The sequence below is a fragment of the Schistocerca americana genome, chromosome X, assembly GCF_021461395.2.
Source record: "Schistocerca americana isolate TAMUIC-IGC-003095 chromosome X, iqSchAmer2.1, whole genome shotgun sequence".
Classification (NCBI taxonomy): Eukaryota; Metazoa; Arthropoda; class Insecta; order Orthoptera; family Acrididae; genus Schistocerca; species Schistocerca americana.
Window position 1 is genome coordinate 914,936,407 of NC_060130.1, and position 24,260 is coordinate 914,960,666.

The following is a 24,260-nucleotide window of genomic DNA, read 5'->3' on the forward strand; positions in this document are numbered from 1 at the left end:
AGGCGCTTTGTGAACAAATTTTTTTTTGCTCAAGAACATGAATTTGGCGCCCACTTTTCCCGGTAGCATCTAGCAGCTTGCTGCGACTGCTTGCACAGCCAACAGCTACATTCCTGTAGCCAGAAGCGGGAGAAACTACTGCTCCAACGCGACTCAACCGCGCATGTGCATGAGCCCGCTCGTAACTGCTAAAATGAATCTAATGTGAACAGTTGTGACTTCACCCTCATCAGAGGCAATTTGTTGTTATGAAGCATGGATAGTCTTCCTAAAGCCTTTGACACATTTTACTGCTGGCAGACGCTTGCATGAGCACAGTGTGTCATCATGGTATATGGTGCATTTCCTTTGCAATTTAAGTTATTTTCGTTTTTTTTTCTCTCATTTATGTTTCACTGTTGAAGTATTATTCTGCAGTAGCAGGATACAGTAATATCCTTTGTAAGAGTATCAGTTCTTACCAGTCCAAATTACAAAAATTTAACTGAAAACTGAAACAATGAAAAATTCCTGGAATTCTAAAAAATTCCCGGTTTCTTCCGGTTTTCTCCCGAATGAAAAAATTCCCGTTTTTTTTCCGAATATCCCGGGTCATATACACCCTGTGTATCAAGAGAACAATAAACTGGGTAGTATAAGACTTTTGCTTTCAGTCTTGATCAAAGCAATTTAGTGACATCTTTTGCCAGATTCAAGTCACAAATTAGATCAGTTAGTTTGTTTTGACTAAATGATTCTGCTCCAGGATCTTCCTGCAAGTTGAAATCATCACCATCATCACGTTCATTTTCTGAACTACTCTCCAGTAACAGCACAGGAAAAGGGAGAGACTGACTGTGTGTAACTTCTTGTAAGGCTCAAGAAATATTAGGATGTTTTATATCCTTATTTTCTGCATTATGGCATTCAATGTTGACCATGTAACAATAACAATCATATACACGATTTTGTGGCTCCCTCCAAATCATGGGCATTGCAAAAGGCATTCATTTCCTCATCCCATTTTTTCATAGCTTCAGTTGCTCAACACATGTACAACATACCTTGTTGCGGTGTCCAGCTTTTGACTTTAACACCAAGCCTTATATCAAAGTATGTGTAACAGACTTTTTAATGAAACTATTATTGTCCTGCCTTTACTCAGCAATTATGTGGCTACGACAAACATTATTCTGCTGCAGGATCTTCCTTCAGGATGAAAAAAATCACCATCATCACATCCATTTTCTGAACTGCTCTCCAGAAACGGCATGGAGTCATTTCTAAGAAACAGCAAAACTACATTTAACAGTACAAATATCACCTCACAACCCTATAGCGTGTACCACAAACTAAAATTTCCTACCTAACACCCAGATAGGTGTGGCAAGTGTGGTAAACTACTCCACCTTACTGAAATACAATTTTCCTTAGTTGCAATAAAATGCCTCTCTGTGTAACTTAGGTTTAAATGAAAAATTAGTGTACTTCCAGATCATTAAGATGCCATCACTAAATCTGAACCAGGTGAGGGGTTTGGGATTGTGGGTGGTTAGGACGGATTCCTCTAGGTTGCCTATAGATAGGTTAGCATAGGATGGTATCATACAGGTGCCCATTGCTATACCACAGTTTTGTTTGCAGACATTGCCTTCAAAGGAGAAGTAATTGTGGATAAGGAGTTTGTCACGGTAACCAGAAAGGAGGCTGTAGTTCTGGAGTCAGTCGAGCATTGGGAAAGGTAGTGTTCTGTAGTGACAAGGCCTTCGGCACTGGGGATGTTTGTGTAGAGGGAGGTGGCATCAACAATCACGAGCAGGGTACCACATGGCCGAAGAACACGAACTGTGTAAAGTCAGTGGAGGAAATGGTATACACTCCTGGAAATTGAAATAAGAACACCGTGAATTCATTGTCCCAGGAAGGGGAAACTTTATTGACACATTCCTGGGGTCAGATACATCACATGATCACACTGACAGAACCACAGGCACATAGACACAGGCAACAGAGCATGCACAATGTCGGCACTAGTACAGTGTATATCCACCTTTTGCAGCAATGCAGGCTGCTATTCTCCCATGGAGACGATCGTAGAGATGCTGGATGTAGTCCTGTGGAATGGCTTGCCATGCCATTTCCACCTGGCGCCTCAGTTGGACCAGCGTTCGTGCTGGACATGCAGACCGCGTGAGACGACGCTTCATCCAGTCCCAAACATGCTCAATGGGGGACAGATCCGGAGATCTTGCTGGCCAGGGTAGTTGACTTACACCTTCTAGAGCACGTTGGGTGGCACGGGATACATGCGGACGTGCACTGTCCTGTTGGAACAGCAAGTTCCCTTGCCGGTCTAGGAATGGTAGAACGATGGGTTCGATGACGGTTTGGATGTACCGTGCACTATTCAGTGTCCCCTCGACGATCTCCAGTGGTGTACGGCCAGTGTAGGAGATCGCTTCCCACACCATGATGCCGGGTGTTGGCCCTGTGTGCCTCGGTCGTATGCAGTCCTGATTGTGGCGCTCACCTGCACGGCGCCAAACACGCATACGACCATCATTGGCACCAAGGCAGAAGCGACTCTCATCGCTGAAGACGACACGTCTCCATTCGTCCCTCCATTCACGCCTGTTGCGACACCACTGGAGGCAGGCTGCACGATGTTGGGGCGTGAGCGGAAGACGGCCTAACGGTGTGCGGGACCGTAGCCCAGCTTCATGGAGACGGTTGCGAATGGTCCTCGCCGATACCCCAGGAGCAACAGTGTCCCTAATTTGCTGGGAAGTGGCGGTGCGGTCCCCTACGGCACTGCGTAGGATCCTACGGTCTTGGCGTGCATCCGTGCGTCGCTGCGGTCCGGTCCCAGGTCGACGGGCACGTGCACCTTCCGCCGACCACTGGCGACAACATTGATATACTGTGGAGACCTCACGCCCCACGTGTTGAGCAATTCAGCAGTACGTCCACCCGGCCTCCCGCATGCCCACTATACGCCCTCGCTCAAAGTCCGTCAACTGCACATACGGTTCACGTCCACGCTGTCGCGGTATGCTACCAGTGTTAAAGACTGCGATGGAGCTCCGTATGCCACGGCAAACTGGCTGACACTGACGGCGGCGGTGCACAAATGCTGCGCAGCTAGCGCCATTCGACGGCCAACACCGCGGTTCCTGGTGTGTCCGCTGTGCCGTGCGTGTGATCATTGCTTGTACAGCCCTCTCGCAGTGTCCGGAGCAAGTATGGTGGGTCTGACACACCGGTGTCAATGTGTTCTTTTTTCCATTTCCAGGAGTGTATGTTATAGAGGAGGGCAGGTTCTGGGTACAGGATGTATATGTGGATAAGGGAAAAAAAGACTGCTGGATTTTCCGGTTAAAAATACACTTTCTCCCAGATGAAAATACACTTTTTCCATGTTAAGTGACAGTATATTTTATCTTGGAACTGTAAAACTTATCAATCCTTTGAAGAAGGGTTATGGTTTTATGCATCGGCTTTAACTTTCCGGCACATTAGTAAACAACCGAAAGCGGGGGAGGGGGTTAATTTGATGTTCAGCAACAAGTATGCTGCATGCTTTCATATTACAAAAGTATAAATTCTAATTCCACCAAACACAGCATGTTAGTTTCCAAAGCATTGAAATCGAGACTGCAAAGCGCTTTTGTAAGTCAATCATAGCTCATATGACATGATCTCGCCAGCCAATGAAAGCAGATATTCAGAACATAGAACATGTGATGTAGTCAGTCAACATAAAGATCACTATTATGCAGTGCAAACACACGAGTAGGAAAAGTTATTAGTTTAAATTAAAGTACATGTGTGGCTACAAGAAAAGCTACACTTTCATATACACTACTGGTCTCTAAGATCAATTAGCCCCAGAAAAGTTAAGCACACTTTAAGACACATCACACAAATATGCCAGTAAAATTTTAAATAATGACATAAATGCCTGGTCTTCTGGGCTCAAAATTCTTCTAAGTGGCTGGTCCTCACAGTGTTAAGTTTTAAATGAGAGTCACATACTATGTGATTTAAGAAAATCATCGTACATTCTCATACGCAACATCATTCATCTTGCGTAAAAGGAAATTTACATTGAAAGTGATGCTTTTCAAATGACCATTCGCAATATTTTCCCCGCGAGCTATTAGAAACAGGTTAGTTTCAGCTGTTGCCACTGAAAGCCAATTCACAATGAAGTAGGCCCCAACTTGATATTAATGTTCTCACTGTGGTTTTGGGGATGTAAATTTTCTTGGGGTACCAGTACTGCATTATCACATGTTTAGTTCTTTATTATGGCATAATGCCATAGTGCCAGAAGATGAAAAAATGTGCTTGAAGTCCAGTAAATAGTTGAAACTAGTCAACATTCTGGAATGAAACATTTAATTTCAAATAAATTGACTGCCTAAGTGGAAAAGATTAATAACACTCTAGTTTCTTTAACAAACAGACAAAAATAACTTCATCGCTCTGCAAGGTGATCAATGGCTGCCTGTTAAAAACCTGGAAACAAAATAAAACAAAAAAACTGAAACTAATAACATATTTTAGCGTTCCATAATTATGTGAATGTATTTTAATTCGACCAATGGCTCCCAGCCACAGAAATCCGTTTTGATTTCATTTGATGTGAGATACGTAAAACAAAGAGCAAATAGCAAAATCACTAAATGTAAAAAAAGAGTGCCAGAAAAATTTTTCCAGGTAGCATCTGCCTGCTTGCTACCGAGGCTACAGCCAACAGCCGCACCTCACGTACCCAGAAGTGGGAGACTGCATTGTTCATACGTGGCTCAACTGTGCACACGCATGAGCCCACTGGCAACTGCTCTAATGAAGCTAATCTAAACAAACATGACATCACTCTCATCACAAGCAATTTGCTGTTATGAAGTATTGCATAGTCTTTCTCCTAATGCCTTTAGCACATTTTGCTGTTGGCAGACGCTTATGTGTGCAGTGTGTTATGTTGTAAATGGCACATTCGCTTTGAAACTTAAGTTTTACTTTTTTTCTCTCGTTTATGCTTTATTGCTACAGTGTAATTCTGCAGTAGTGGGATACAATAATATTCTTTGTTAGACTATCAGTTGTTAGCAGTCAAAATTACAAACATTTAATTGAAAACTGTAACGCTGGAAAACTCCTAGAATTCTAAAAAATTCCCGTGTTTTTCCCAGTTTCTCCCGGATGAAAAAAATTCCTTAGTTTTTCCCAGATTTCCAGGATGTTCCAGGGCGTATACACCTTGTGGGCAATAGGCTGGTGGTCAGTGTGTGTGTGTGTGTGTGTGTGTGTGTGTGTGTGTGTGTGTGTATTTTCTCCTTCAGAAGAAGGCCTTTTGGCTGTAAGCTAAAATGTATAGCAATCTTTTCATTGTGCCTTTCTGCGACTCATGGTCTCCTCTATACGGTGAGTAGCAGCCGGTCCTTTGAATGATACTGTCATTCCATCCTGGCCTTTCCACTGTCTGGGCAGAGAACTATTCATTCTGTTTTTTTAGTGTTTACTAAAGATCAACAGAGTAAGACAAATAAGTGGGATTCAAAGCAAATCATCACAGCTTGTCAACTACGCCACCATGCTACCAAAACATTACAGTAACTACTGCAACATATAGGTATTTCTTACCAATGTAATAACCTTGATTCCACCAGTGACATCAAGCACATTGCACAGATCTGTAATCCTATGAATGACAATGCACAATTTTTAGGAGGCACTTCCATATGTTGAGTGTCACGAAAATGTTAATCCTTCAATTACAGACACAATTACAAGTGTTCTTCACTTTCACAGGCACACTCTAATGTGATTAATTCCTGTGAAATATGGCAAGTAGTTGCAATTTCAGCTCTGGCCATTTTTGTGTTGTCAAGTGCACCCAGAAATATTAATGCAAACTGTATAAATCTAAAACAAATTGGTAAGACTTACCACAGTGATTTTGGGAAGGAGAAGACAGCTGCAGAGAAGAAATTTGCTTCTGTAAGCAGTTGGTTGATCAGCATTTTGTAACTTTCATAATTTCCAGTATTTTCATTTCAGGTCCTGCTAAAAACAAATTCAAACCAATTACACAATATGCACACACAGCAAACAAACTAATTTTGTCCAATTGTACTTTGTGATTGGCTACTAATAACAACAAAACATAGTTTACTTATTTTAAATATTAGATACAGCACAATTTCTAATGACAATGCATTACATTTTGTGATCACCATTTGCTGCTTTCATTTTATGGGTGTGAAACAAGTAACATATCATTTACTTATTGCTTTATATGTAGATGTGGCAAAATTTACTAGAATCAATCCCTCTCTCTCTCTCGCCCCCCCCCCCCCCCCCTGTTCTTTTAGTTCTGATGGTGGCTAGTAGAAGCCAATACCTGTTAATGTCTTATGATTGTGTCAAACAAAGCTGAAGTGTTAATTTAATCAAAGGTGGATCCCCAGTAATTAAACTGCTCAAACCTTTCCTTTACACTACACTGGGAAACCACAAACATTATTTTTATTCCTTCCTTGCTTCCTTCCTCACACACAACAATTAGGAGAAAAAGATTCCTTGGTGTTTCCCAAAACTTATCAATCTTAATACTTGTGCAGCATGCATGAGCAAGAAACTAATAGATTCAGAGCCTTCTGAGCCCACGCATATCCTCAAATTCAGAAGCAGCTCTTCATGTGAGATATTAACTTTTATGTAAGGACTTCAGAAAGTAACACAGTCCATCACACACTATGACTGTTGTGTAGTAAGAGTAGTGCAGTGTTGGAAGAGGGTGAAGGTTGTGGGTTTCTTGCAAAAACAGTTCTATGGCAATATGGGTAACAGGTGCAAGAACATGTGCAACTGAAATGACACGGCAACTGGAACTTACTCCAAAGCTGGAGTATGCAGGACAGTACGATTCTTGTGGGCAAACTGTCCAGAAAGATTAATCTTGAAATTCTGGCAATGTTGTTGTTGTTGTTGTGGTCTTCAGTCCTGAGACTGGTTTGATGCAGCTCTCCATGCTACTCTATCCTGTGCAAGCTTCTTCATCTCCCAGTACCTACTGCAACCTACATCCTTCTGAATCTGCTTAGTGTATTCATCTCTTGGTCTCCCCCTATGATTTTTACCCTCCACACTGCCCTCCAATACTAAATTGGTGATCCCTTGATGCCTCAGAACATGTCCTACCAACCGATCCCTTCTTCTTGTCAAGTTGTGCCACAAACTTCTCTTCTCCCCAATCCTATTCAATACTTCATCATTAGTTATGTGATCTACCCATCTAATCTTCAGCATTCTTCTGTAGCACCACATTTCAAAAGCTTCTATTCTCTTCTTGTCCAAACTATTTACCGTCCATGTTTCACTTCCATACATGGCTACACTCCATACAAATACTTTCAGAAATAACTTCCTGACACTTAAATCTATACTCGATGTTAACAAATTTATCTTCTTCAGAAACGCTTTCCTTGCCATTGCCAGTCTACATTTTATATCCTCTCTACTTCGTCCATCATCAGTTATTTTGCTCCCCAAATAGCAAAACTCCTTTACTACTTTAAGTGTCTCATTTCCTAATCTAATACCCTCAGCATCACCCGACTTAACTCGACTACATTCCATTATCCTCGTTTTGCTTTTGTTGATGTTCATCTTATATCCTCCCTTCAAGACACCATCCATTCCGTTCAACTGCTCTTCCAAGTCCTTTGCTGTCTCTGACAGAATTACAATGTCATCGGCAAACCTCAAAGTTTTTATTTCTTCTCCATGGATTTTAATACCTACTCCAAATTTTTCTTTTGTTTCCTTTACTGCTTGCTCAATATAGAGATTGAATAACATCGGGGAGAGGCTACAACCCTGTCTTACTCCCTTCCCAACCACTGCTTCCCTTTCACGTCCCTCAACTCTTATAACTGCCATCTGGTTTCTGTACAAGTTGTAAATAGCCTTTCGCTCCCTGTATTTTACCCCTGCCACCTTTAGAATTTGAAAGAGAGTATTCCAGTCAACATTGTCAAAAGCTTTCTCTAAGTCTACAAATGCTAGAAACGTAGGTTTGCCTTTCCATAATCTTTCTTCTAAGATAAGTCGTAAGGTCAGTATTGCCTCACGTGTTCCAGTATTTCTACGGAATCCAAACTGATCTTCCCCGAGGTCGGGCAATATACAGACCAAATGTAATGTCACACCCAGCCACAGTTAAATGGTGTTAACAATTTGCATAAGGCTGCACAGAGGTTGTTAATGCTGATCATGAAGTTCAGATCTTGCACCATGTAATCTTCCTCTTTTCGGCATGTAGAAAGAACATTTGGAGGAAAGAGATTCTCCAATGATGATTAAGTTCACTCATCATTTCTCGATGAGCTCCAAGACCGAGAAGCGAATCTCCATCATCAAGAAATTTGAACTATTGGTAGAATGTTCTGACTGTTATTGACAGATATTTGGTGACCACACCGAAAGACAGTGTCATGCATCTGCATCACTTTGAAGTGCATTGCAGTAGTCAATAAAAGTTACTTGGCCTGTCATAAAAGTAGGTCCCCTCACAACAACTTTCACAAGAATTTCTTGAACGTCATTTTTATATGCACTAAATACATGGGATGGACAAAATAATACAGGCATCTACTAATATGTTATAAGACTACCTTTGACCCTATAGCAGCTTTAATTCTGTCGATTGATGCATATAAACCTTTTGAAATGTGACCAAAGGCTGTGTGTTGAATCTATATTTGCCTTCAGTAAATTCAGTATTTCTCAATCAGCAGCTACAGACTGAATGCAAAACACTAAGTAAATCTGTGATGCATGTTACTGTTCACACAGGCCATTGCCCTATCCTTAGACATGTCAGGAAAATTTTTCCATTCTAAGTTGCTATACAGAGATTCATCACGAGACCTTTGGCTGCTCTATTAGCATGCTCATTTTCTTGAATTCTCAAAAATTATGGTTAAAGCATCACAGACATCATCTGTCTTTCAAGAGATGCGGGCTTTGTGTATGGAAAGAAGAATTATCTTGCTGGATGCATACGTTCAATAGGCGGATAGGCATCAAGAGAATCATATCACACGGTAAAATTCTGATGCTTACACTACCTGACCATAATTACCTGGACATCCCAATGTAATGTGGAACTAACCACTAAACGTCATGACAGGCAGACCTGCCAGTACAAAAGGGGGGCAAGAAGTATTGTGTAGTCAGCAGAGAAGGGGTAACAATAGAATCAGTCAGTCAGGGGAGATAAGTGACTTCGAATATGGACGAGTTGTTGGATGTCACCTAAGTAACAAATGCAGCCTTGTGTACTGGACACAGTAGAGGAACAGTTCAAGAACAACAGTTTGCAGCAGCACAACAATGCGCCCTGCCACAAAGCAGCATCTGTGTAGCAATGGTTTGTGGACAATAGCATTCCTGAAATGTCCTCGAGTCCCACCTCAAACCCAATGGCAAACCTTTGCGATGAGTTAGAATGTCGACTTCACTCCAGACACCCGTGTCAAACATCAATACCTCCTTTTGTGTCAGCTCTACAGAAATAATGGGCTGCAATTCCTCCACAGTCATTAAAGAACCTCACTCAAAGTGTTCCAAGCAGAATTAAAGCCATCATAGAGGAAAATGGTGGGCACACCCCATATTAAAATGTCCACTGATATGTGTCTGGATACTTTGGATTAGATAGCATATAAGCCATCTCTGCCCCCATACCTTCAGGCCTGCACAGACCTTAGCATCACACACAGAAAATTCATTAGGAAGTCTCATCCATGAAAAGGTGCATACAAAGACTACTTGACAGCTAACAAGAGCCCACTACCTTGACCCATCAGCATAGAGGATGTGTCTACATCTACATCTACATCCATACTCCGCAAGACACCTGACGGTGTGTGGCGGAGGGTAACTTGAGTACCTCTATCGGTTAACCTTCTATTCCAGTCTCGTATTGTTCGTGGAAAGAAGGATTGTCGGTATGCCTCTGTGTGGGCTCTAATCTCTCTGATTTTATCCTCATGGTCTCTTCGCGAAATATACGTAGGAGGGAGCAATATACTGCTTGACTCTTCGGTGAAGGTATGTTCTCGAAACTTTGACAAAAGCCCGTACCGAGCTACTGAGCGTCTCTCCTGCAGAGTCTTCCACTGGAGTTTATCTATCATCTCCGTAACGCTTTCGCGATTACTAAATGATCCTGTAACGAAGCGCGCTGTTCTCCGTTGGATCTTCTCTATATCTTCTATCAACCCTATCTGGTACGGATCCCACACTGCTGAGCAGTATTCAAGCAGTGGGCGAACAAGCGTACTGTAACCTACTTCCTTTGTTTTCGGATTGCATTTCCTTAGGATTCTTCCAATGAATCTCAGTCTGGCATCTGCTTTACCGACGATCAACATTATATGATCATTCCATTTTGAATCACTCCTAATGCGTACTCCCAGATAATTTACGGTATTAACTGCTTCCCGTTGCTGACCTGCTATTTTGTAGCTAAATGATAAGGGATCTTTCTTCCCTTGTATTCGCAGCACATTACACTTTTCTACATTGAGATTCAATTGCCATTCCCTGCACCATGCGTCAATTCGTTGCAGATCCTCCTGCATTTTAGTACAATTTTCCATTGTTACAACCTCTCAATACACCACAGCATCATCCGCAAAAAGCCTCAGTGAACTTCCGATGTCATCCACAAGGCCATTTATGTATATTGTGAATAGCAATGGTCCTATGACACTCCCCTGCGGCACACCTGAAATCACTCTTACTTCGGAAGACTTCTCTCCATTGAGAATGACATGCTGCGTCCTGTCATCTAGGAACTCCTCAATCCAATCACACAATTGGTCTGATAGTCCATATGCTCTTACTTTGTTCATTAAACGACTGTGGGGAACTGTATCGAACGCCTTGCGGAAGTCAAGAAACACGGCATCTACCTGTGAACCCGTGTCTATGGCCCTCTGAGTCTCGTGGACGAATAGCGCGAGCTGGGTTTCACATGACCATCTTTTTCGAAACCCATGCTGATTCCTACAGAGTAGATTTCTTGTCTCCAGAAAAGTCATTATACTCTAACACAATACGTGTTCCAAAATTCTACAACTGATCGACGTTAGAGATATAGGTCTATAGTTCTGCACATCTGCTCGACGTCCCTTCTTGAAAACGGAGATGACCTGTGCCCTTTTCCAATCCTTTGGAAAGCTACGCTCTTCTAGAGACCTACGGTACACCGCTGCAAGAAGGGGGGCAAGTTCCTTCGCGTACTCTGTGTAAAATTGAACTGGTATCCCATCAGGTCCAGAGGCCTTTCCTCTTTTGAGCGATTTTAATTGTTTCTCTATCACTCTGTCGTCTATTTCGATATCTACCATTTTGTCATCTGTGCGACAATCTAGAGAAGGAACTACAGTGCAATCTTCCTCTGTGAAACAACTTTGGAAAAAGACATTTAGTATTTCGGCCTTTAGTCTGTCATCCTCTGTTTCAGTACCATTTTGGTCACAGAGTGTCTGGACATTTTGTTTTGACCCACCTACCACTTTGACATAAGACCAAAATTTCTTAGGATTTTCTGCCAAGTCAGTACATAGAACTTTACTTTCGAATTCATTGAACGCCTCTCGCATAGCCCTCCTCACACTACATTTCGCTTCGCGTAATTTTTGTTTGTCTGCAAGGCTTTGGCTATGTGTATGTTTGCTGTGAAGTTCCCTTTGCTTCCGCAGCAGTTTTCTAACTCTGTTGTTGTACCACGGTGGCTCTTTTCCATCTCTTACGATCTTGCTTGGCACATACTCATCTAACGCATTATGTACGACGGTTTTGAACTTTGTCCACTGATCCTCAACACTATCTGTACTTGAGACAAAACTTTTGTGTTGAGCCAACAGGTACTCTGAAATCTGCTTTTTGTCACTTTTTCTAAACAGAAAAATCTTCCTACCCTTTTTAATATTCCTATTTACGGCTGAAATCATCGATGCCGTAACCGCTTTATGATCGCTGATTCCCTGTTCTGTGTCAACTTTTTCAAATAGTTCGGGTCTGTTTGTCACCAGAAGGTCTAATATGTTATCGCCACGAGTCGGTTCTCTGTTTAACTGCTCAAGGTAGTTTTCAGATAAAGCACTTAAAAAAATTTCACTGGATTCTTTGTCCCTGCCACCCGTTATGAACGTCTGAGTCTCCCAGTCTATATCCGGCAAATTAAAATCTCCACCCAGAACTATAACATGGTGGGGAAATCTACTCGAAATATTTTCCAAATTATCCTTCAGGTGCTCAGCCACAACAGCTGCTGAGCCAGGGGGCCTATAGAGACATCCAATTACCATGTCTAAGCCTGCTTTAACCGTGACCTTCACCCAAATCATTTCACATTTCGGATCTCCGTCAATTTCCTTCGATACTATTGCACTTCTTATCGCTATAAACACGCCTCCCCCTTCACTGTCCAGCCTGTCTCTGCGGTATACATTCCAATCTGAGTTTAGGATTTCATTACCGTTTACGTCTGGTTTCAGCCAACTTTCTGTCCCTAGTACTATACGGGCGTTGTGACCGTTTATTAATGAGAGCAGTTCTGGGACCTTTCTGTAGACGCTCCTGCAGTTTACTATTAGCACATTAATATTGTTATTCCCTGTTGCATTTTGCCTACTCCTACCTTGCCGCGTCTCAGGAGGCGTCTTGTCGGGCCTAGGGAGGGAAGTATCTAACCTAAAAAAAAACCATGTGCATTCCACACGTACTCCGCTACCCTTGTAGCCGCTTCCGGTGTGTAGTGCACGCCTGACCTATTCAGGGGGACCCTACATTTCTCCACCCGATAGCGGAGGTCGAGAAATTTGCACCCCAGATCTCCGCAGAATCGTCTGAGCCTCTGGTTTAAGCCTTCCACTCGGCTCCAAACCAGAGGACCGCGATCGGTTCTCCCCTTGGGGAGAGGGTGGCCCAACCGCGCCCAGTACACGCGAAGATGTCTCGACAGCAGGGACAGTGGGTGAAGCATGTAACACCTGGGGTGTACCTTGCGACGCACCAGACTCCCCACTGCCGCTACACTCCGAGTCAGCAGCCTGAAGACGGCTGACCGCGGCCATCAACACGCTCAGCTGTTCGCGAACAGTGGCCAGCTCCTCCTGCGTCCGTACACAGCAGTCACACATCCTATCCATCCTAAGGAATCAATTTACTGAAGAGAGTTAATCAACCTTTAACTAGACTGCTAATTCACTAAAGGCGGCTGTTTATTCACTAAACTGTGGTTGCTAGGCACTTCTTGTAGAAAACAATGAAAATAGCACTACCTGTCTCTGGACTGTATTGAAAACAAACACTAGCACTACTGGCACTATGGTTGACTAAAGGGACTCTCTGACTGTGTTCAAAACAAACACGAAATCTATGGAACACTATTAATAGCACCCGACAATTAAAGCTTCCTAAAAGCAAATACACACGGAAGAAGGAGTGACAAGTAAGAAAAATACAGTTAATACTTAAATTAAGGTAGCTCGCTGCACAGCAGACGTGAAGCAGACGGCAATGCCCTATTTATATCTTAATAACTGGTTACTGTGGTTGGCAAGAGGTTTGCCATAGTCAGGTTGTTGATCTGATTATGCACAGCTTGTTGATTTGATTATCCACAGCTTGATGTTTGCTACTCCCAATGGCACATGATATTTCTACGTAACAATGAGATGATAACTTGCTTGGGGATGGCACCCCTCATCACACATACATTTTGGGTATTTCACTGACTGTGTTAGTTCCCTGTATTTAACATGCCCTTGTAGCAAGGTGCCATCTATTTATTTTTGTATCTACTGTATGGCATCTTGGATGTTCCAAATCATTTTATTCTGCTCAATATTTGTGTCTGACTGTTTTTAGTGCACAAAGTCAAAAGCAGAGGATAAATTTTATGCTGTGATGGCTTTTCACCCATTGCAGTGATCAAAGAACTGCAAATACATCTGCATCATAATTCATCAAATGTTCACGAAGACATCAACGTTGAAAACAACAGAGCAGTTAAGGGCACCCCTCTGCTTATACCCACTGATATACACAACAATAAAAATAATGAAAATACTTTAAAAATCATAGAAAATTACCTTTTAAAAAATTAGCCTGGGATATAAAAAATGTCATACTAAATCAGGCTTAAAAACTATTTGGGAGATGGAAGTAACCAACATGACAGTTTTATTCCATCCCTGGTTTATTATCATGAGCTATGAAACATCTAACTGCACAAGATATTCTTTAGCATGGACTAGAAAGTCTTCATTGCATGTGGCCAGTTTGAAAATCTACTCAAAATTTGAATACTTTAACACACCAAATCACAGTGACTGTGGCAATGCAAGTACTTTCATGATCTGGTACACAATTAGAAAGTATTGCTGTGCCTGAAGATGAAAATGTCAAGAACTTGACTTACTGTTCCTATTTTTGTTCACTAAAGTCTTATGGCACTGAGGAAAGAACCGCTTGGTTGCACAGAAACGAGGATATGATGTGGGGCTCACTCTAGAACCTCCTGTAGACAGGTCTTTAAACACATGGCCATTATGACAATGGCTTCACTTTACATTTCCTCCTTTACAATGTTTGTTGTTAACAATCAATCACAGTTTGCAAGCCACAATCACACTCACATAAATTCGTAGGCTTCCACAGACAGAGTAATTACAAATAAAATAATTTTGGGTATTATGCAACAACATTATAAAACACAAAAGCAACCAAACTGCCGACATCTAAACTGCCGACATTAAACTGCAGTCCTAAAGAGTACCACAGAAAATCTGTCTAAATGTTAGCAATTTAGTTGCTTTAGTGTTTTATACAGAAATAGCCTAATATCCAAACTTAATTTATTCAAAACAGTAAAATTTATAAACACACAGCTAGAAGAAGAAATTATTTATATTAACAATCACTTGGCCTCAATGCAGTACAGAAAGGGATGAAATATTCATGAATGAAATCTAGGACCACCTACCGAGTGTTGTACTAAATAATTTAATGAACAGCCAAATTAACCTTAAACACAACTTGCTTAACAATTCCTACTCCACAGAAGAATTTCTGAATATGTAGTAATAATAATAATAATAATAATAATAATAATAATAACACTGTGTGTGTGTGTGTGTGTGAGACAGAGAGAGAGAGAGAGAGAGAGAGAGAGAGAGAGAGAGAGAGACTAAACCTCCTTCATTCCTGAGGCCGATTTGAATACTGCAACGCTTTCCTATGTATGACCCTATAGAAACTGATATGCACTCGCCTCCACAGAGCAACTTAGTATTTTTCACATTAACAAATAATTGCCAGAAGCAGAAGAAGCATTAAGTGACAGAAAAAAAAATCCTATGATTATCTGCAGATCTAATACCTGACCTTAAGATTTATGGTCTGGCACTTTCCTTCCAAGCCACCGAACCTCAAAACTGTAACACAGCAAAACATAATATATTTTCCAATTCCAAACACAACAGTATCTTCAGAGTCAATGTTTCTCTATTTGGCACATACAGTACACCATAACACAGTGAGTGAAAGTCTGTACACATCTTTGGTGGAATGAGCACCTACCACATTTTTTCGTAGCATCCTAAAATACACATTTGGAGCACATTAGTTGGCATAGCTGCATCCACTGGCTGGCTCTATGTCAATGAAATGAGTATCACTTCTGATTTCTCCAATTGTCCTCCGATTTGCTCATAGCCTTATATGGTGGTACTGGAAATAATCTAAACATATGCATCAATATGCAGTCCAACCTACTCGCTAGTTAACTGATTTCACTGAGCACCTCTAATTCATGAGCAGCAAACATTCAACAGGTTGCCTTACTGTAGATGAAATGCTACTGATGCTTACTGTAAATAATGTTGCACCTTAAATTTGGTCTCATAGGCAACTTCTCCTGAATAAAACTGCTCGATAGGGCATCACTAACTCAGTGACAGAAGTAATGCTCCTCGATGAAGCCCGAATAAAAATCTGCAGACCTCCTTGTAAACCCCCTTGTGAAGTTGACAAAGGATGATGTTTCTCCAAGTGGTGCCAAAAACTTTTTCCATGTCAAAAAAACACTCAAATAAATAAATGACACACAGAAAAGACTTTTGTAGTTGGCTATCTTGCAATACTACCTCAGTCCCAACTTAAAGTGTGTCAGGGGTTTCTGCATTCAAGAACACATACAAAGACTGGTTGACTATCTGTTCAAGACTTTCCTATGTAGCTGGTAACAGCAAAGTTTCTGTAACTTTTAAGACTGGTAAAATCCTTTCCAAGGTTCAATGGCAGAATCATTATTGTATGCCTTTTTAAGTGTCAGGACATTTATTTAATCGGAAAAATAAAACAAGTAGTACATCTTCTGTACCCAAAAGCAGATGACATAATTTGGTGTGGAGCTGTTTCTCAAGCCACACATACAACAGATTCCAGCTTCCACATAGAGAATAAAACTGTATTTCCATTGGACATTGCTATTTCAGAAAGGAGGATCCATTTGGGCAGTTATCATAAGAAAATAAATCACTATCAACTTTGCACTGTGTGATGTCCATAGCACTGAATGAGCAGAAGGAGATGTCAGTTGCTAATATTGACTCTGCTGTAGTGTCTTGCCCCCCTTTCAACAGAAAGCTAACATGTCTGAGGATGAGGAGGCAGGTGCCAGCAGAACACCACAATATGTTGTCTACTGAGATATCCAAGGATGAGGAAGTTGTCTAAGGAGGTCAGTGAGGACTTAGACTGTCAAAAGAGCCATGTTATAACACGCATTATTTTCAGAAACATATGCAGTCTGACGACAATGTCTTGAAATGTGGTGGTAAGTGGGATTGGCGAGGAGTGGTATTTGACATTCCTGTCACCATACAGCTCACAACATTTGTGCAGATGCTGATCACAGCCCCCTTAGTATGACAGTGTATCTGTCTACAAAATGTGTTTCATGGGGACAAAAATATTAGGGTTTTACCTGTAAAAGACACTTTGATTCTGCACTGCTCTAATCCATTTTCATATTCCACCACCCCTCAGCTCAAAATCCCCATGTTCGCCATGTCTTTACCCAACCATTTGTGGCATAAGTCCTGGACTGTGGCCAATGTGCGAATTTTCAAGAAGCCTGTGTGCTTGCCTAGAAACTGGCTGCAGCATCAGAAAATAATACAGGCTACTTAAATAATTAAATAACCAACAACATGAACAAGGATGATCACTACAAATTAGCAATTGTCTGGGTGCCAGCAATCCCCATTGTAGAGAGCATGGAAGCCTCTGCTCTCAGCTTTTGTCACAGCAGCTTAGAATTTGAAAGAATGTGGCTCCTTTCTTGACTGAGCCACTTACGGAAAGTATTCAAAGAAAACTGCTACAACAACCAATACATTTCACAAGCTATTTAACAGAAGACTGACTTGTAAGCAGAAGCCACAAAGTGGCATGCATTTTTGCCATACTGTGGTTCAGTAACAAAATCTGACAATCTGACAATTCATGAGTCCTATGAAAGATGATGTAGGCCACAAGTGCTATTGATACACAAAATACAATGTAGGTGTGGAGAGCACGAAAGATGTTTCCCCCTACGATATGCTGAGAACTAAGTGCAAGCGAAACATGCTTTGGGAAACAGAGACGCATTGAATCAGTGAGACATCTATTACTAGACAGATGTATGGTTTCTGGGAGAGAGTTATAAACGATGTGATCAAGATAAAAATTTCTGAAAGCATCCTAAATAAATATGGCAGTCTGCAGCTGAGCATAGCCTGGGATCCAGCCACAAGAAGGTTGACAGAGGTGTGGTGATCTAACAACAAGAACATTACTTCATATAGCCATAGAGTAGGCACTAGTGACGTCACAGGCATTAGCACAGCTATTTATGACAGCAGCAGCAGCAGCAGCAGCAATCGTACAACAGTCACCCTTTGACATCAACTGAGGGATACTCAGCCAAAATCTTGTGGTCTTTTAAGCACCTGACACGGCCAGTAGACTGAGGAAATTTTATTGGAAAAGATTATGTACACAATATTAAAATTGCTCATTACCTTCATCTTCACTTGATGGAAGTCACTGCTTTCAACCATAATTCTCATAAAAGACGTAATGTTCTGTGCTACAGATGCTAGAAAGTCAGCTTTTAAAATGGAAGGTGATATGAGACTCACTTTTGAGCAAAACTTTACTCTTCCTGTATGAACTGAGTTGCACCAAAATATTACTACACATGATGGAAGGAATAAAATTACGTGCAATAAATCACCTTATTTGCCTCTTGAGTGCTGACAGTGGGCAGTATTCTGATCATAATGGTAGCTACTTTCAACTGACTGGTATCATGATGTGAGAAATTCAACTACAGCTTCTCAGTCATGCTCGGTGATCGATACCTGATGTCTCTCACTTCTATTATTGTTTAAAGATTCGAAGGGAGTACAATGTTACTGTAACAGAATTAAATGCATTAAGTTTTACAGCTAAGCCATGATTTCCTTTATTATTCAGTTTGTGACATGATGCTGACAACAGATATGACTGTATCAGCAAATAGAGCACCTTTACACTGAAAATATACTGACATACAGTACTACTAAAAAAGACAGTCTTAGTATGGAACTCTGAGGAATACCTGCTTGGATGCTAACTCATCTGATAGTTCAAAGTAACCTTTTACTACAGTACCTACTGCTCACTTAAGGCAGAAACCAACTGAGTCTCTTACCCATAATTCCACAATGTTTAGCTGTTAAATAAATTAATAGTGTACACATTCTTGGAAGTTTATTATTATTATTATTATTAAGGTGTCAACACTTCCTTCACCACAAAATTAAGCTTATAGGAAGCGATTTAAGCACCTTTTACTATCCAACTTCAAAATATGTGATGAATTTGCTCAAATCTACTGAGGACACTCATAATACGGATGAATCTACTTATAAATACTGATGATATGTAAAAATTTTTTATGAAGTACCAATAATAATAATAATGAAAGCACCAATAGTATTCACAAACGAATAAAAATGACTTCCACTGTTAAGGACAACATTTTCGTCTCACAAAATGGAGTACATTATTGAAATATCATGCATTACTTTCATACAACTACATTATACACACATGAAATCCCGCAAGAAGCCAAAACAATGCATTCTATTTTTGTGATCCAACTGACAAATTGCATGTCTCAATTAATTCACACCACTATTGAGAACAATGTGCCAAGTTTCTAAAACTTCTGGCAACCTCTCTTATTCACCTGCATTGCTTTTCTTTCTATGCTCATCTCTCTTTAATACAGAAGTCTCATAACATACAACAATAAGTAATAGAGGAATTAATATTCTTAATTTTTATTCCAAATACTCCACTTAATTTTTTAGCATTTATTACCTGAATAAAAAGCTTGAACACAAACCGCATAAAAGCAGAAACAATTCATTATGCCACCTTGTCTCTACTGGTACTTCATTAAATACATACATCAAGCAAGCTGACAACTATGCTCCCCCCCCCCCCCCCCCACACACACAAAAAAAAGGTGACATGACTTATGTGAGAAGGTATTAAAGTTTAATTAGTCAACTATGTTATTTTAAAGCAGATTACTCTCTTCTCACAAAGTAAGATTTCAGCAACAGGGCTAGAGCAGTGAACGTTTTGCACTCTTCCTGTGTAGATTTCTTACTGTGGTAATGAAAATACAATAGGAATGAACAGGCAAGACATCAGTGAGTCTATTCATTCCTAGCAAACAAGAAACAACTTATGTTCTAGAAAGTCTCAAAATAAACAATTAACCCTGACAGTTGCATACATTAACATTTGTTTGCAGTTTGTTCATTAATGGCATGGGCACTCAAAATTACATATAACAAAATAAAATTCATTTACGAGTACACTACTGTGAACATAAAATTTTATTTTGAGACATGAAGTCCTTCCTCGAGGACTAAAAAGCAGCATATGCTGTACTTTTGTCTCTCAGACTCAGAGTTATTATCACAATTTCTGTCTGGAAAGAATATGTTTGTATTCAACTTAATCAAAAATTAATAATTTTGTCAAAAGAAATGTTACGCCAAAGCAAACACGAGAATTAGAATTGACATGCCAGGTATCTTCATATAACAATCGTTACTTGCAATCTGGTACAAACCTTCTCATGCCACCCTTTTAAACAATATTTTTCTATCTAAAACAAAAAGTGCAAGACTGAAAATAATAATAAAATTGGAAAGTAACTTTTAGACTGAAAATGTACTTCATTTTCATGCTGTAAATGGCGACAATTATACTAACTTTTACAGTTCATTATTTTACTCCACTAAACACTGGAGAGAAAAAAACTTAAGGCACAGGTTTACTAAAAGAATGGACTGGTTGATAGGGCAAATTCTGAAACATCAAGAGTTCACTAATTTAGTACTGGAGGGAAACAGGGGGCAGGGATTCACAAGGCCATACTTTGCACTACTTATTCGGAGATGAAGAGGTTTGCAAAGGATAGATAACCATGGCTAGCAGCATCAAACCAGCCTTCAGACTGAAGACCACAACAATAACAACTTCATCATAATTCAGAATAAATGATCAAATACTGAAAACACACACACACACACACACACACACACACACACACACACACACACAGAGAGAGAGAGAGAGAGAGAGAGAGAGAGAGAGAGAGATATCAAGGATAGCAGTAAAGAAGAATTCATGAACTCCTGAAACAAATTAGTTCAGCCACATTTGCACACAGAATCACTGCAAATCTTGAGGAGAGACAAATCAGTAAGATGACATATTCTGCATATTTTCATTCAATAATCTCATATGTATTAATGTGGCGTAACTAATCTTTAAAAAAAGAAAGTCTTCATTGCTCAAAAATATACTGCAAAAGTAATATGTGGTGCTCACCCACAATCATCTTTTAGATATCTGTTTAAGGTGTTGGCCATTCTGACTACTCCTTCACTGCAGCCTATATGTATTATCTCATTAAGTTTGTTGTAAATAATCCACTACAGTTCAAAAGGAACAATGTTGTACGTAAGTACAATACCAGAAAGAAAACCTACATTCATTACTCCATGTTACGGTTGTCATTACCACAGAAAGAGGTGCACAATGCTGCAGCTAAAATTTTTGATAACTTAGCCAGTGATATAAAATGTCTGACAGATGGCACAGTAAAATTTGAAACTGAACTGAAAAAGTTTCTCTTTGACAACTCCTCCTATTCTGTAGAAGATTTCTACTATTGTAATGTGTACAAGGCGACTGATAGGAATCACCAACTCACATCTGTATACTTTTTCTTAAAAACCTTATAGGCCCCTAAATGTTCGACATGTAGCCATATTTACAAATTATTTTGCGAAGGGAATGTAAAATGACTTGTTATAAATCATTACAATTTATATAGGAAAATGATCCATGGAACATGAAACTGATTAACCAAATAGCTTTATCAGTGATGGAATGAAGAAGTTTATGTCACATATTTAGAATGAAGACTATAATGATACCCTCAGGTCGAAGTTAGATTGGAATGTGATATGAGTTAGCAAAGCCAGTGGATATGATATTAGAGGAAACTTGGCTACTGTTACCAAACAGCAGTATTAGTGGTTCAGGAAACAGTCAGCATTTAGAGGTTATTTCATCTTGCAGACAGTCATTAAGTTGATGACATCACTACTAGGAGCACATACCTCATTTGAAGCAAAGATGTAAGGGAGCTTGAATGGAGATGGTTGGAGAAAGTTTTTCTGTAATTTATAAATTTCTGTGCTCACCATTTGGTAATACAGATGCAAATTTAAGAAATTTATACTACTTGCTATCTCACACAAACAAATTTTGCTGTTTTACAATCCTCATGCACTCTGTTTTCCCTTAATATATTTTAATTTCACTATCACAGATTTAAGCTGCACTTGCATACGCTTACCACAGATATGCAAGAGGCATACTTGCAATATATACTTCAAGTGATTAAAACAAAATTTTAGTACCCCACTGCCCATCTCCTTGGAGCTGAGTGGTCAAGTGTGGCTAACCTCCACATGGAGGACTTAGATTCAACACCTGGTAGTCAGGTATTTTCCTTGGTGGAAGGACAGGTACAGGGTGTATTGAGCCTTGTGCAGCCAACCGAGAAGTTACTCAATTTCTTGGCAGCATTTCAAATGTCAAGAAACCTGACAATGATTGGGAGAGCGGAGTGCTGTCCATATGCTCCTCCATACCACTTTCGTTGCCACCATGGACAGAGGATGACACAGCAGGCAGTCACGTCTGCCAGAAACTGCTTGGTGTAGTAACTTCCTGCATTGCATATGCAACAAAATGTATAGAAACAGACCTACCTCACAATATTTTTTTTTTTTACAGTTATATCACAACTTAGCCTGTTGTATCCAATATATGATGTTGGGCTAGGAGAATTAAATGGCCCACATAACTGAAAGCCAGATAGAGTGTCACATACAGCCAAGACATTTCACATTATACAGTATCTGAGCCACACCTAGACTGAACTGCATGCCCGCAACCTAATTTGGTTACACACTTTTCTTATAAAATATTTGTGTACACTAACTAATTCCATTACCATGATTACAATGACTGTGGGTGCCATCCAATTGTAACTCTGAGATTACATTACCTTTATTCAAGGAATATAGTGTATGAGTAGATTAAGGCACTCAAGGAGCAACATTACCATGATTACAAGACAGCAGCATTATATACACCTATAACCATGAGGTATCATCCAAGTGGATGTGTGAACAACACATCCTATAAAGCGAATGAACCTCCCATAAAGTATTCAATAATAGACAATTTGTGTGCTGCACAGAAACAAAGTTCATTTACAAAACAATTGCATGGACAGTTCACACTGCTGTTGTAATTTAATAATAAGTTAGAGTCTATCACAATGAAATGTCCAGCTGCAATGGGAAACAGAGTCATTTAAATGCAGCTTTTTTGGTTTCTGAATGCGAAGGTGTAATCACTTGTCAGCAACAAAAATGTACAGCACATTTTCTTCTTCTGTTACTAACTGAAGTAGATATGTGATTTGTCTTGAGTGTAAACAGAAAAATAAACAAACCAACAATAAGAACAATCGTCGTATTGGCGATGCAAGGTGATTACAATTACAAAAGATCAACTTCCTACTGGATAATAACACTTTACGAGCCACTGATTAGAAGCAAAATGACAATTTACATCTTAATATAACAATGTTCGACAACGAAAACTGTACTTCTCTACCTCGTACACATATTTCATTACCGTCACTCTAGCTAGAAAGTTAGTTGTTCTTCCTAGCAATACAGTTCATACAACTTGGAGCTATGTACTGTTTCCGGTTGGCCCGTGTACGATTTTCAGTGCAGCAGTTTAATATACGTTCAGTACTAATAGGAGTTTAAGCACTTATCACGTCTGTCATCTTACATTATGAAGTGAAATAACGTTATCTATATACTTCCAACTTAAAACAGGAAATATTGTAATTATACCACACGACACTGAACTATTATCTACGAAAGTGTTTAACAGAGCAGTAAGGTCGCATGTTTCCAAACAACCCGTAAACGAAACATAATATCATATTCGTGAAAATATTACAAAGCACTTACCGGCCCATGCTATTCTCAAAATTTACCCCAGTTTACTGTCCATCGTACTTTTTCCAAAACAATGCCGTTTAACTCTTATGTTAGTGCCTGTCCTTGACTACCAACAATTTACATTAATGAAACATAAACAACAGTGTGCACACGCACTGCATATTGTCACAGACCGGATAAACACGTCAGCACCATTTGTTTCCCATTTTGTAAACAACATCTACACCGTTCCTATATGGAGCAAAAACTTACTGATATTTTAGCTACTGTAAGGTGAAAGTTCACGACCTTCGCCGCAACATCACAGAAAGTAATTATTCAATATGTATTTGCCAATATACGCTGCTATCGATTTATCGAATGTTTCGTATATATTGAACATCTGTTGCTTTCGACTTTGCAGAGAATCATAACGACACAGAAAAAAAGAATTAAGCGAAATGTACTGACAGCATCACTAAATCACCTTGAATTTTTCCTCGTAAGTACAAACTGTGCAGGAAACAACAGAAA

At 40.0% G+C, this 24,260-nt stretch overlaps 1 protein-coding gene across 1 annotated transcript in view; it reads right to left on the reverse strand.

Annotated features, from left to right (window-relative positions):
* LOC124554719 (orphan steroid hormone receptor 2-like) overlaps positions 1–24,037 on the reverse strand; it is a 120,578-nt gene extending 96,541 nt beyond the window's left edge. Inside the window, exons 1-2 of the mRNA XM_047128365.1 lie at positions 23,757–24,037; positions 5,935–6,048 (exon numbers count right to left, since the gene is read on the reverse strand). The gene's annotated coding sequence lies outside the window, so the exon portion shown is untranslated. The remainder of the gene's footprint in view (positions 1–5,934; positions 6,049–23,756) is intronic.
* Between the last annotated feature and the right edge of the window lie 223 nt (positions 24,038–24,260).